Raw genomic sequence first — 11,713 nt, 5'->3', positions numbered from 1 at the left:
AGGGAGTGTCAGAGAAGTTTTTCCAACCATATTTCATAGGATATGAGTTAGAACCATGTGTCACAAGTTAATTCAAGTTAGGGTATTTTTTGCCCAGGAAAACAGGGGAACCATGGACTTTGAGCTTAGGCCCAAGAAGGCCCAAGCCAGACCCTTGAGCCACATCAAGTTTGGGAGATGCCCTTAGGTCAGGAGAGTCTTGTGTAAAAGTTTTGAAGGAAAACTTGTAGTTTAAGAATGTCTAATGCACTCAAGAAACCATAGTTGTCATTCTGAAATTTGCACCAGTGAGCACTTTCACTCATCACATAGTTTTAGAACACTTAGGAGTGAGGTCTTGGTAAACCACCATAGTTGTAAGATAGTATAAGGTCAGTAGTATAATAAAAGGCACAAGTGAGGGTCAATAGGTCTTGGATAGTTTAGTAAAGGCACATCGAGTTAGGAAGCCAAAATTAGAAGACTTTGTCTAGTTTAGCGACCAAGTGACTTAAGTTGGGGGATCGAGATCATCCAAGCCTAGTGTTGCATTATGGTGTATATGGTGTTATTTGATATTAATATATGTTATGTGATTATGTGGCTATGTGTGTGCAATTATAAATTAAAGGTGAATATAAATTAAGTGCATATAGGCCTAAGTGCCATCCGTGTTTAAATTCGGGTTGTAAATAGGTTAAGTTGGTGAGAGTATATTATAATGAGGATTATTATTATTTATGTAGGATCTCGAGACGAGGGAAAACTTGCCATAAAGGTCGAGTGAAGCTCTAGTTGTTGCTCCTACCAGTCAGACCAGACCAGCCTTTCTTAAGGCAAGTGATTCAACTTGTCCTTCATATTTACTGCTAATAGTTCATACATTGCTGCAATTATCCTGTGTCATTTGATATATTAAATCAAGCGTATCTTATATTTATCTTTGAATTATATAAAAATGCCATGAACCCTCGAGTACGTATTGCAAAGTGGTCGTATCGTGATAGTATATTAAAGTAATTTGAATGCCATAATAAAAGAAAGGGTAGTTACAACTCTTGGTTGATTCTCTTGATTAACATGCTGATGATTCCTAAGTATTGATATCTCATCCTGATACTTGAACCCCTATAGAACATTACCTTGAACCCTAAAAGCCAGATACTTATCAAAGTGATTCCTCATTGATTGATACTCCTCTTTCTTATCCTGAAGCTTGACAATTCTGATATATCCTGAGTTAAAGATCATTTCTGCATACCTTAACACCCTTAGTATTCATGAAGCTTATCTTCTTGATGATCCAGCACTTGAAGCTTGATGAGAAACCATTGCTTTAAGCCCAATTTGGCATTACCCTTTATAATATCCAATAGCCTCACTAAATCCCCTTGTCTAATCTTTGATATATGAAAACTATTCAGTTACTTTAATAAAGTATAGTTTTGTGAATCATGGCCCTGAGATTTAGTACCATATTCCCCGTTTTTCGAGTTGATCTATAATCCCTTGATAAAAAAAAAGAAAAAAAAATGTTTACTGTAAAAGAGATTTTGTTATAAATCGGCATCAGTTTTTTTTGAAATAAATAAAATGTGGGTTTTCAGTCCCAAAGGGGGATAAATGTTTTCTTTGAATAGTGGATCTGGACTGAGACGCGAGTCCTTTCCACACTTATATTAGGCTTAAAAGTTGCCTAGGGATTCCCATTAATGTTTTAGAACCCAGCGAGGTTCGGGATTACTTTGCGGCTGATCACCGCCTGCAATCCGTAGCATCATAAAATGATTTTGATTAAGATATGATTTTGAAATTATTTTGATACAAACGGAATGATGCCATCACCCAAAGTTTTATCTCTCGTTATCACTGGTTATGTCTTCCCATTGACATTCTTTAATATATATCTCGATTTATGATTTGTATCGTATTGTTTAGCACTTATTGAGCATTTGGCTCACTCCTTGCTTTACCCTGATATTACAGCCAGCAGCTATGGTTAGATTCAAGCAGACTGCCCGTAAGACCTGTGATGCTAATGCTTATGTTCGAGCTCAGGTAGAATAAGTGATAGTAGTTTGTGTGAGGACTCGGTATTTAAAATCAGTTGTAATAGATGGTAGTATTGGGCTGTTCCAAACCCTAAACTGTAAGATCTTGGATTTGGGTATGTTTATTTATTTGTTGTGATAGTTATATTTAATTTGCTGTTTAAGTTGGGGTGTGACAATTATACAGTTCATAAGCTTTAATTTAAGCTATTAACCTTGAAGTTTCATGTACATAATTAGTAGATTGATGTTTGGCCGGAAATTTTGGTCATTTTGGCCGGAGAATCATCTGCAGGGATGATTCTGGGTTATAATTTCCTGAGATGGATTGGGGAAATGAATTAGAATTGTTTGGGACCAAAAAGGGTACCAAAGGGTAAGTTTTTGGTCAAGATCGAAGCATGGCCGGAGTTCGGGAAATCGCCGGATTCCGGGAAAGTTCCGGCAAATTCATCCCGACCCGCGATGTTCTTCCTGACCCGTTAACCCGAATCTATACACGGTTCCCAACCCGAGTTTGATCCAATTAAACCCAAAATTCATTTCTGAAAACTATTTTTGGAAAATTATTTTTATAAATTCAAATTTCAGTTTTATTTAATCAAAAAAATAAATTAATTATTTCAATTAATTATTTAATTTATTTTATAAATAAATCTGAATTATTTCCCAAAATTTGAAATTATTTATTTATTTATTATTTATTTAAATTGATTAATTATTTTGATAATTAATCATTTTATTTAAATATTTTGTTTTAAATTCATTTAAATTACAAAAATTATGGAAAAATCATTTTTAATTCTAATTTTTCCTAAATAATTATTAAAAATATAATTAATATTTAATTAATTTGAATAATTTATTATTTTGAATGATAATTGAATTATTCTTATTAACTGAATATTAATTCAACTTTTTATCCGTTTCAAATGAAACGAACGCTCCTAAATTCAGAAAAATAATTTGTTTTCGATAAAAATCATTTTAAATCTTAATTTCTTTCATAAAAGAGTGGTATTTTGATATTAATTTATTTATAGACCCGATTAATTAGAAATACGAGTATAATAAATTATAAAAATTAGGAAATGAGTCAGATATTGTTCGGTAATGCGAATAATGATTTGATTTCAATTCTAAAAATGTTTTAAAGCCTAGAATGACTATCTGACTTATGTGCTATGTGATTTATATGATCAGTCGAGTCTGAATTGCTAGTTAATTATTATACGAGTCAGCTATAATCGTGCGGGTAGACGATATAGGCTACGTGGATTCAGATTGATATACAATTGAGGTACAAGTCAATTGATTTGGTATCTTTCCTTGATAGATACGAATTCAGCAAGGTAGTACAAGCCAGGGATAGATATCAGTGATAGATTTGGGATAGATCGCATACCAAACAAGTTTCTCCCCTATTCTAAATTTAGAATAATGAATAACTATGCTTAGTTCTATATTTGATTCAACTTCTTGATACACTGAATATTGATAACCTTTTTTCACAATCACTAAAATACAATTACTATTATTTGATCATACTTTTATCTTACTTCTGATTACCCTTAATACGTTGAATCCTTTATTCATATTCCAATAGATTATACAATATCTATATCCTAATGTATATCTTGATATTGGGATAACATCGCGGCATACTGATTGTTCCGGATGCTAATTCTATAGACTTAATGGTTATGATTAGGGCCATGGATGAACTGGACCGTTTAATTAATATGTAAGCCATAAATGAACCTGGGTACCTTGTTATGATATGGATCTATGTGAATGACATAGATCTGTACTGTATCTGACTGATCAACATATGACAGTACTGTGATATTGTGTTTCCAGTCTAGTTTTTTGATAATCACCGATAGAGGCCTTCTTTATCTTTTACAGAAATACATAGATACATATAGAATCTGATTATCTATTTATATCAGATTCACTTGACTTTTTTATGATACTATATATATATATTGTGGACTTGCTGAGCAATTATGGCTCACCCTTTTTGTTGTTTCTCACTTTGTGTTTCAGTAAAAGCTGAGAATAAAGCCTATCCACACCCGGGTAGTAAAGAAGCTAGTGAAAAGGCGAGAGTCTCTAGCACCAAGAGTGATAACCCCAATTCAGGAAGAGAGCTTTAAGCTACCAAAACAAGTTTAGTGTGGATAGATGTTGTGTGTGTTTGAATAAAATGAACTTAGTTTTAAAACATGTTTAGTTAGTTGGTTTGTAATAAATAGAGTTTTGTAAGACTTTGAATTTCAGAATGTAATAAAAGAAGTGTTGTGTTCTTTTCTTCATACCTTAACCTTAAAGATCCTGAGTAGTAGTATGAAAGGGGTTAGCTGTATATTTATATAATTATTGTACAAGTTAATTTATGTTAGTAGTTCGCAAGTAACCCCCAGATCTAGACCCCGGATTTGGAGGGGGTTACACTAGAGATTCAGTTTTTAAGCTAATTGGATATTCAGATGCTGATTTTACAGTATTCAAATTAGACAGGAAAAGCACCTCAAGAAGCTTCCAATTTCCTGGTGGCAAATTGGTTTCTTGGTTTAGCAAGAAATAAAAGTCAATTTCCACATCAACTGCTGAAGTTGATTATATTAATGCAGGAAGCTGTTGTGCTCAAATACTTTGGATAAAAAATCAATTACTGGATTATGGGTTAGAGTATTCTAAAATTCCTATATATCATGATAATCAAAGTGCTATTGCAATGACAGGAAATCCAGTACAACGTTCAATGACCATTGTATAAGGGAACATGTAATGGAAGGTATTGTGGAATTGTATTTTGTTCCAACTGATCAATAATTAGCAGACATCTTCACCAAACCCCTCTGTGAAGCCACCTTTATCAGATTGGTGAATAAATTGGGAATGATCTTAGGACAATTCTTAAACTCTGATGAAATGTTATGATATGCAATTGATAGTTAGAGTATGGTATCTTTATCTAATGTATAAGTATTTGTTAAAATCTGATAATAGTATTAAACTCTTCCATGGAATCATGTTAATTGTTATGTATAAGTTGAACCGAGTTTAAATTCTGATATTTAATCCCAGCCAGTTACTACATGATAAACTTTGATTATCTAAATAATCTCTAATATTGGTCAAACTTGTATTGTCTGATAAGTCCTGAAAGTAGTTATTAAATACCGATGATGGTCAAACCCTGATTGACTATTATGTTTTGATAATATTTTGAATTTAATCAAAATATGTTTTTGGTCAGTATTTTTATTATAGTATTGAAGTAGTAACTTAGTGGGTAAATTTAAGTGCTTACAGCTGTTAACTGATGGCGTGGGGATATGAAAAATGATTGAGTAATCTACCAAACATTACTTTGGCTAACCGTGTGTAACAACTCCAAATTTGGGGACATGATTGGGTGTCACTAAACAATTTTTAAATAATATAAACCTGAATATTAAAATAAATATATAGATGACCCCTCAAATTCAGATCATTTACAGGTTATGGTATGAAACACGAATCTAACCTTCTAAAATTTATATCAACTAAATACAATTTTATTACCTCTTTACTAATTCCCTTGTCTTAATCATTCCAACATCTCCATCCTCTTACAGCTGGGATTTCTCCAACTTTGTTGTCTATTAAGAGCTATTCACTTTAATCCTCATTCAAAACCGAAAGAAATAAGAATTAACAAAGCAAGAGTGAGCCAAAAATGCCCAGCAAGTAATATAACTGATTTCCAGGTATCAATATCAAAAGAAATTTCCTGACACAATTGTTGAGTGGCATTTATGACACTTTATAATGCTCTATTAAGCTTTGAATTGACGCATTTGTACTCAAGTTGTTAGTATTTTAACGTGTTTTTTAGTATTTTTGCATTTTAGGCATTATCTAGGTAATCAGATGAATTAGTATTATTTTGATGCTAATTTGGTGTTAAGGTGGTGTTGGAATAAAAGCGAGTGGAAAGCCGGCTCGAGGAAGCAAAAAAAAGAAGAAATCAGAAGTTTTTTCCAGAAGTACGGCGCGCCCGCGTTGGTCTAGCGCGCTGCCGCGCCAGGTTGTCAGAGAGGCAGCGCGCCCACGCTGGTCTAGCGCACGGCCGCGCCGGGTCGGGATTACAGAATCCTGATTCTATTCTAATTATAATTAGAGGACTTCTATCTTGCATGGGCAGCTATATATATTCAAATAAAGGACATTTTCAAAAAAAGGGAAGTACCAGAGCACAAGGAGAGCCATAAGAAGACTGATTTAGCATGATTCAACGAAAAGGAAGAAGATCTTGTTTTTACTTGTGAATCTTTGTTCTAAGTTGTAACTTGGATGCTAGTTTTCTTATTTGTGAACCTTACTCTTGTTTCGTACGTGGTTTTGTTATTTATTCAGTATAAAGACTACATTTATTATACCATGCTTTCATCGGAACCCACGTTGATGATGAGTCCAATTATGGGCTAATCGTTATCGTGGGGTTCTAGTGGATTTACTTATGGATTTCTTTGGTTAAATTGTTTCGATGCCTTAGTGTGTGGTGATTTTATGATAACCTAGTACTGGTTGTGCTTATTCGTCTTATAAGAGTCGCGAACTTGTAAGATAGCGTGTTAATCTTTAATGAAGCAACAGTGAATTTAAGGATTTAGAATTTGCAATGCTAGCATAGGTTCATGTGATATTGTTATGCACGATTCCTAGGTAATTTCAACCATCTAACTTGCCCTGTGTAATCTTGATAGATAACTTGTGCTTTAAACCTTTATGTTGTCAAATTCTATAGACATATAGGGTCTCAATATATTTGGTGTCTATTCAGCTTCTATCTCTTTTGTGGATGTCTGGTAGTATGTTATTCGTGCAACGAAAGTTGGCATTTAGCAGTTTCGTGTTATATGATTAGTGTCATCAGCATTGCATGCTAAGGTTAAGAACAATAAGGCTATTGAATGAAGTATTTAATGAAGTTAGAATCTCATGTTTGTCTCATATAATATACAACTCTCTTTACTCTCTTAGTTATAATTATTAGTTTAAATTCATAGTTATAATCAAACCCAATTTATTATCATCTTAGCATTGGATAATAACCATATCATCGGTGCATAAGTGCATAAATTACATAATTAACCAAAGCCAACCTCTGTGGGAATGAACTAGAAACAATTCAATATTACTTGTGAGCGTGTATATTTGCGTGAATTATTAGCGCGTGTTTAGCCCTAACAAGTTTTTGGCGCCGCTGCTGGGGACTGTAGTGTTAATTTTTAGTTTATATGTTTATCATCAGTGGTCGGTTAAGTTCATTGACTCGGACATTGTTACTTATTTGTTTTCTTATCTTATTTCAGGTACTCTAGCGAGCGTGTGTGCATACGCGTTCGCGGTCTCGTAAGAAAACTCTGGATAAAGCCGAGGAATAAGTTGTAGTGGTTCGAAGGAAAGTTTTTGAAGAAGGAGAGAAGCTAGAAGAAGAAGAGAAAGTTGAGAAACCAATTTTAGTAGTGATGGGAGATCAAGCAGAAAATCCCAAGGCCTTGATGGACTACTCTCGGCCTAAGATCAATGACATTCATTTGAGTATCATCAGACCAGCCATCTTGGCTAACACTTTTGAGATCAAATCAAGCACGATTCAGATGGTACATAGCTCAGTTTAGTTTGGGGGTTCTCCTATTGAAGAACCCAACATGCACATCAGGGATTTCGTCGAGATCTGCGATACTTTAAAGTTCAATGGTGTGACTGAAGACGCTATCAAGCTGCGACTCCTCCCATTTTCTCTGAGGGACAAAGAAAAGTGCTGGTTACATTCTCTACCACCAGGGTCTATCACCACTTGGGAAGATCTTGCTCAAAAGTTTCTCACTAAATTTTTTTCGTATGGCGAAGATTGCTGCAATCAGGAATGCTCTTACTCAGTTTGCTCATCAAACTGGAGAATCTTTTTGTGAGGCTTGGGATCGATATAAGTGATAAGTGGCATTTTATACCACTTAGAACGTCTTAAAATGGCTTAAATTGGTGTCTTGAAATCAAGTTTTTTGTGTATTTAATGCGTTTTTCTAGTGTTTATGCATTTCAGGGTATTAGTTGCATTTCGGGGGAGGAATCATCAAGAATAAGCCTTGGCATGTGTTCACCATTGCGAGAGGAAAGGAATGGGCAGATTACGGCGAAGAAACGGAGCAAGCTTGGAATTTTTCCAGTAGGGTCCTGCGCGCCCGCGCAGCAATGCTGAGCGGCCGCGCAAGGTCGGGGAAAAAGCTGAATTATTTTAGACTTCTACTTCTGTGTGGCTTCCAATTTCTATGTAATCTGAGTTTTATGGGACTATTATATAGGTAGATTTGAGACGTTTTCATAGAGATTATTAAGGAGATTATGTTTTAGATTGTGTTTTACGCAAGGAGCGAAGGAGATAAGGAAGAAGACCGATTTAGCACACCGCAACGAAGAGGAAGCATATATTCTTGTGATTCTTGTTTCGTTGTAACGTTGGATGCTAGTTTTCTTGCTTTGACTTATTTACTCTTGTGACATACTCTGTTTTAATATAATTAGTTTAGTTATTATTTTCTTGTGTTTGTTTATCATGATTTCATATGAACCCATGATGGCGATAAGTTCTATTATGGGCTAATCGTGATCATGGGTTTTCAACGGATTTATTATGGAATTCTTTAGTTAATTGTTTAATACTTTAGTGTGTGATGATTGCATGATATCTAGTATTGGTTGCGCATATTCGTCTTATGTGCGTCGCGAACATATAAGATAGGGTGTTGATCTCTTGTGAAGTGACGGTGGATCTTGAGATTTAGAACTTGCCATGCTAGCATAGGTTCATGTACGTTGTGCATGATTAGTGGGTAATTCTAACAGTTTTATTTGCCCTATATAATCAAAAGGAATAATTTGTGCTTAAATCGTTGTGTTGTCAATTTCTGTAGACATATAGGAACTCAACATAATTGATGACTATTCAACTTCTATCTTAATTGTGGATGCTTGGTAGAATGGTATTAGTACAATGAAAGTTGGCTTTTATCAGTTTCATGTTATTCGATTAATGTCATCACTGTCACATGCTAAAGGTAATAACAATGGCTATAGAAGGAAGTAATAATGAAGTTGTGATCTCATGAGTGTTTTATTATTGATAATTTGAAGTGTTAGTTAAGTGGTTAACTAACTAGTTAATTATAGTTAATATTTGATCAACAATTTTAAGTGTTATTATCTTAACATTGAGAAGTAATCATACATTGGTGAGTGAGTTTAATTAGACAATAATTTAGTCTGAGTCTCTGAGGGAACGAACTAGAAAGTATTCTATATTACTTGCGAACGCGTATACTTGCGTGAATATTAGTGCGTGTTTTCGCCCTAACAAGTTTTTGGCGCCGCTGCCGGGGACTCGGCGTATTTGTTTAGTTTATGTACTTACCATCATTGGTCATTAGGACTCAGTGATTAGGACGTAGTAGTTACTTACTCTTTTCGGTTGTGTTTCAGGTACTTTAGCAAGCGTTTATGCAAACTCGTTCTCGTGCTCGCAAGAGGACTTTAGATACAACTGAGGAGACAAACGCAGTTCTTGATATTCCGGAGAAGTTAGATTTTGAGGATTCGGATTTAGGAACTGAGCAGAAAGAACCAGTAAACATGGGAGATCGTATTGTTCAAGCTGATCCAGCTCTTATGGATTTTTCTCGGCCTAAAATTGATGATATTCAGTCAAGCATCCTTCATCCGGCTATTCAAGCTAACACCTTTGAAATCAAGCCGGGCACTATTCAGATGGTGCAGAATTCTGTTTCTTTTGGAGGAGCGGCAACTGAAGACCCCAACATGCACATAAGAAATTTTGTCGAGATCTGCAGCACTTTTAAGTATAATGGCGTGACTGATGAGGCTATCAAGTTGAGGCTTTTCCCATTCTCACTGAGGGATAAGGCTAAAGACTGGTTACATTCTGAACCAGCTGGGTCCATCACTACGTGGCAAGATCTTGCGCAAAAGTTTTTGGTGAAGTTTTATCCAATGGCAAAGACTGCTGCTATGAGGAGTGCTCTTACTCAGTTTGCGCAGCAACCTACAGAATCTATGTGCGAGGCTTGGGAACGCTACAAGGAAATGTTGAGAAAATGTCCACATCATGGAATGCCGGATTGGATGGTAATCACTGGTTTTTATAATGGTTTGGGGGCCCAATCTCGGCCCATGCTCGATGCAGCAGTTGGAGGCGCCTTATGGGCTAAAAGCTATACTGAGGCGTATAATCTTATAGAGACGATGGCTGCAAATGAGCATCAAAACCCAACTCAGAGGATGACGTCAGGCAAGGTAGCAGGTATTCTGGAAGTTGATGCAGCCACCGCTATTGCAGCCCAGCTCCAAGCGCTATCAATAAAGGTTGATTCTCTGGCTACGTATGGAGTTAATCAAATAGCTATGGTTTGTGAGCTTTGTGCAGGTTCTCATGCTACGGATCAGTTGTAATAACCCCCAAAATTTTCAACTTTTTGTAACCCTTATGAATAGTGTTTTAGCTGAATGAGAAAACTTTTCACGCCACACTATGTAGGGGTTCTGTTATGGATATTCTGGGATATTATTAGTACTCTATGTAGTATATAAGTGTATGTAAAGATCGTCAGAATCCAATTCCGAACACTTTGGTTTTTCCCGGAAATCCACAAGATACGGAGAGAATTGAGTATATGATAACAGGATAAAAAGGATTTAAATTAAAGGATTATAATAGAGGATCATAAAAAGGAATATAATGTATTGAGAAAGGTTAAGGGAAACTAAGTAATAAGATCCTGGGTATGATCCTTCAAACGATAAGCGAGAACGAAGTTAAGCGAACCGTATAACAGATCAGCGGTCATTAGGCAAACGATTAGGAAGTTAATCAAAGGGATTAGTGGGAATGATATCATCCAACCAATAGAAAGAGGACAAGGAAGGGAGGATGACATCATGAGGATGACACAAGCATGACATGGGAAGGAAGGAGGTGTGGTGGCTTTGTAACCACACAAATTCAAGGGCAAGAAGGTAATTGACTAAATCAAACACAAAAGCAAAGCAACCAAGCCAATTAAATTCATTCTTCATCAAAAATCAAAAAGAACCAAGGCCTTGTTCATCCTTGCTCTCGGCTTTTCACTATTCATTAGGCAAGAAATTTCAAAAATTCAAGATCCAAGCTTCCTAAATTGGTGAGTAAATTCCCTAATCATCTTCATGCTTAGTTAGGGCTATATCATGAGTTTAAGCCATTAATTCCTTCTCAATCTTCTTCATTTAATCAAAGAAGAAGACTATGAATAGTGTTTTCAAGTTTTTAACTTGAAGTTTTTCTTGTTTTTCTTGAAGATCCAAGCATTCTTAAGACTTCTCAAAGCTTCTTAAGGCTTCCTAGCTCCTCCCACCACTTCAAGGAAGGTATACCATCTCCAAACCCTAGATTCCTATATATTATAAGATGATTTTGATTAGTAGGATGATATTGTAGCTTGTTGTTGTGATTAGAGTTTGGGATTTGAAATGGTAGTGAAATGGAATGGTAAATGTTGTGGTTTTGATTAAAAGAACTTAAGTATGATTAAAGTTAAGTTTAGGCATAAGTATGAATGATTAAATTGAATTGGTTG

At 35.2% G+C, this 11,713-nt stretch overlaps 1 non-coding gene across 1 annotated transcript; it reads right to left on the bottom strand.

The window, feature by feature from the left end:
* Positions 1-10,106: 10,106 nt before the first annotated feature.
* On the bottom strand, positions 10,107-10,213 carry LOC141679499 (small nucleolar RNA R71). Its single transcript, XR_012558119.1, has one exon. It is a non-coding gene; the product is annotated as a small nucleolar RNA R71 (small nucleolar RNA).
* Between the last annotated feature and the right edge of the window lie 1,500 nt (positions 10,214-11,713).

The sequence above is a fragment of the Apium graveolens genome, chromosome 1 (genome assembly GCF_009905375.1).
Source record: "Apium graveolens cultivar Ventura chromosome 1, ASM990537v1, whole genome shotgun sequence".
NCBI lineage: Eukaryota > Viridiplantae > Streptophyta > Magnoliopsida > Apiales > Apiaceae > Apium > Apium graveolens.
This window is presented reverse-complemented; position numbering and strand designations above follow the sequence as displayed.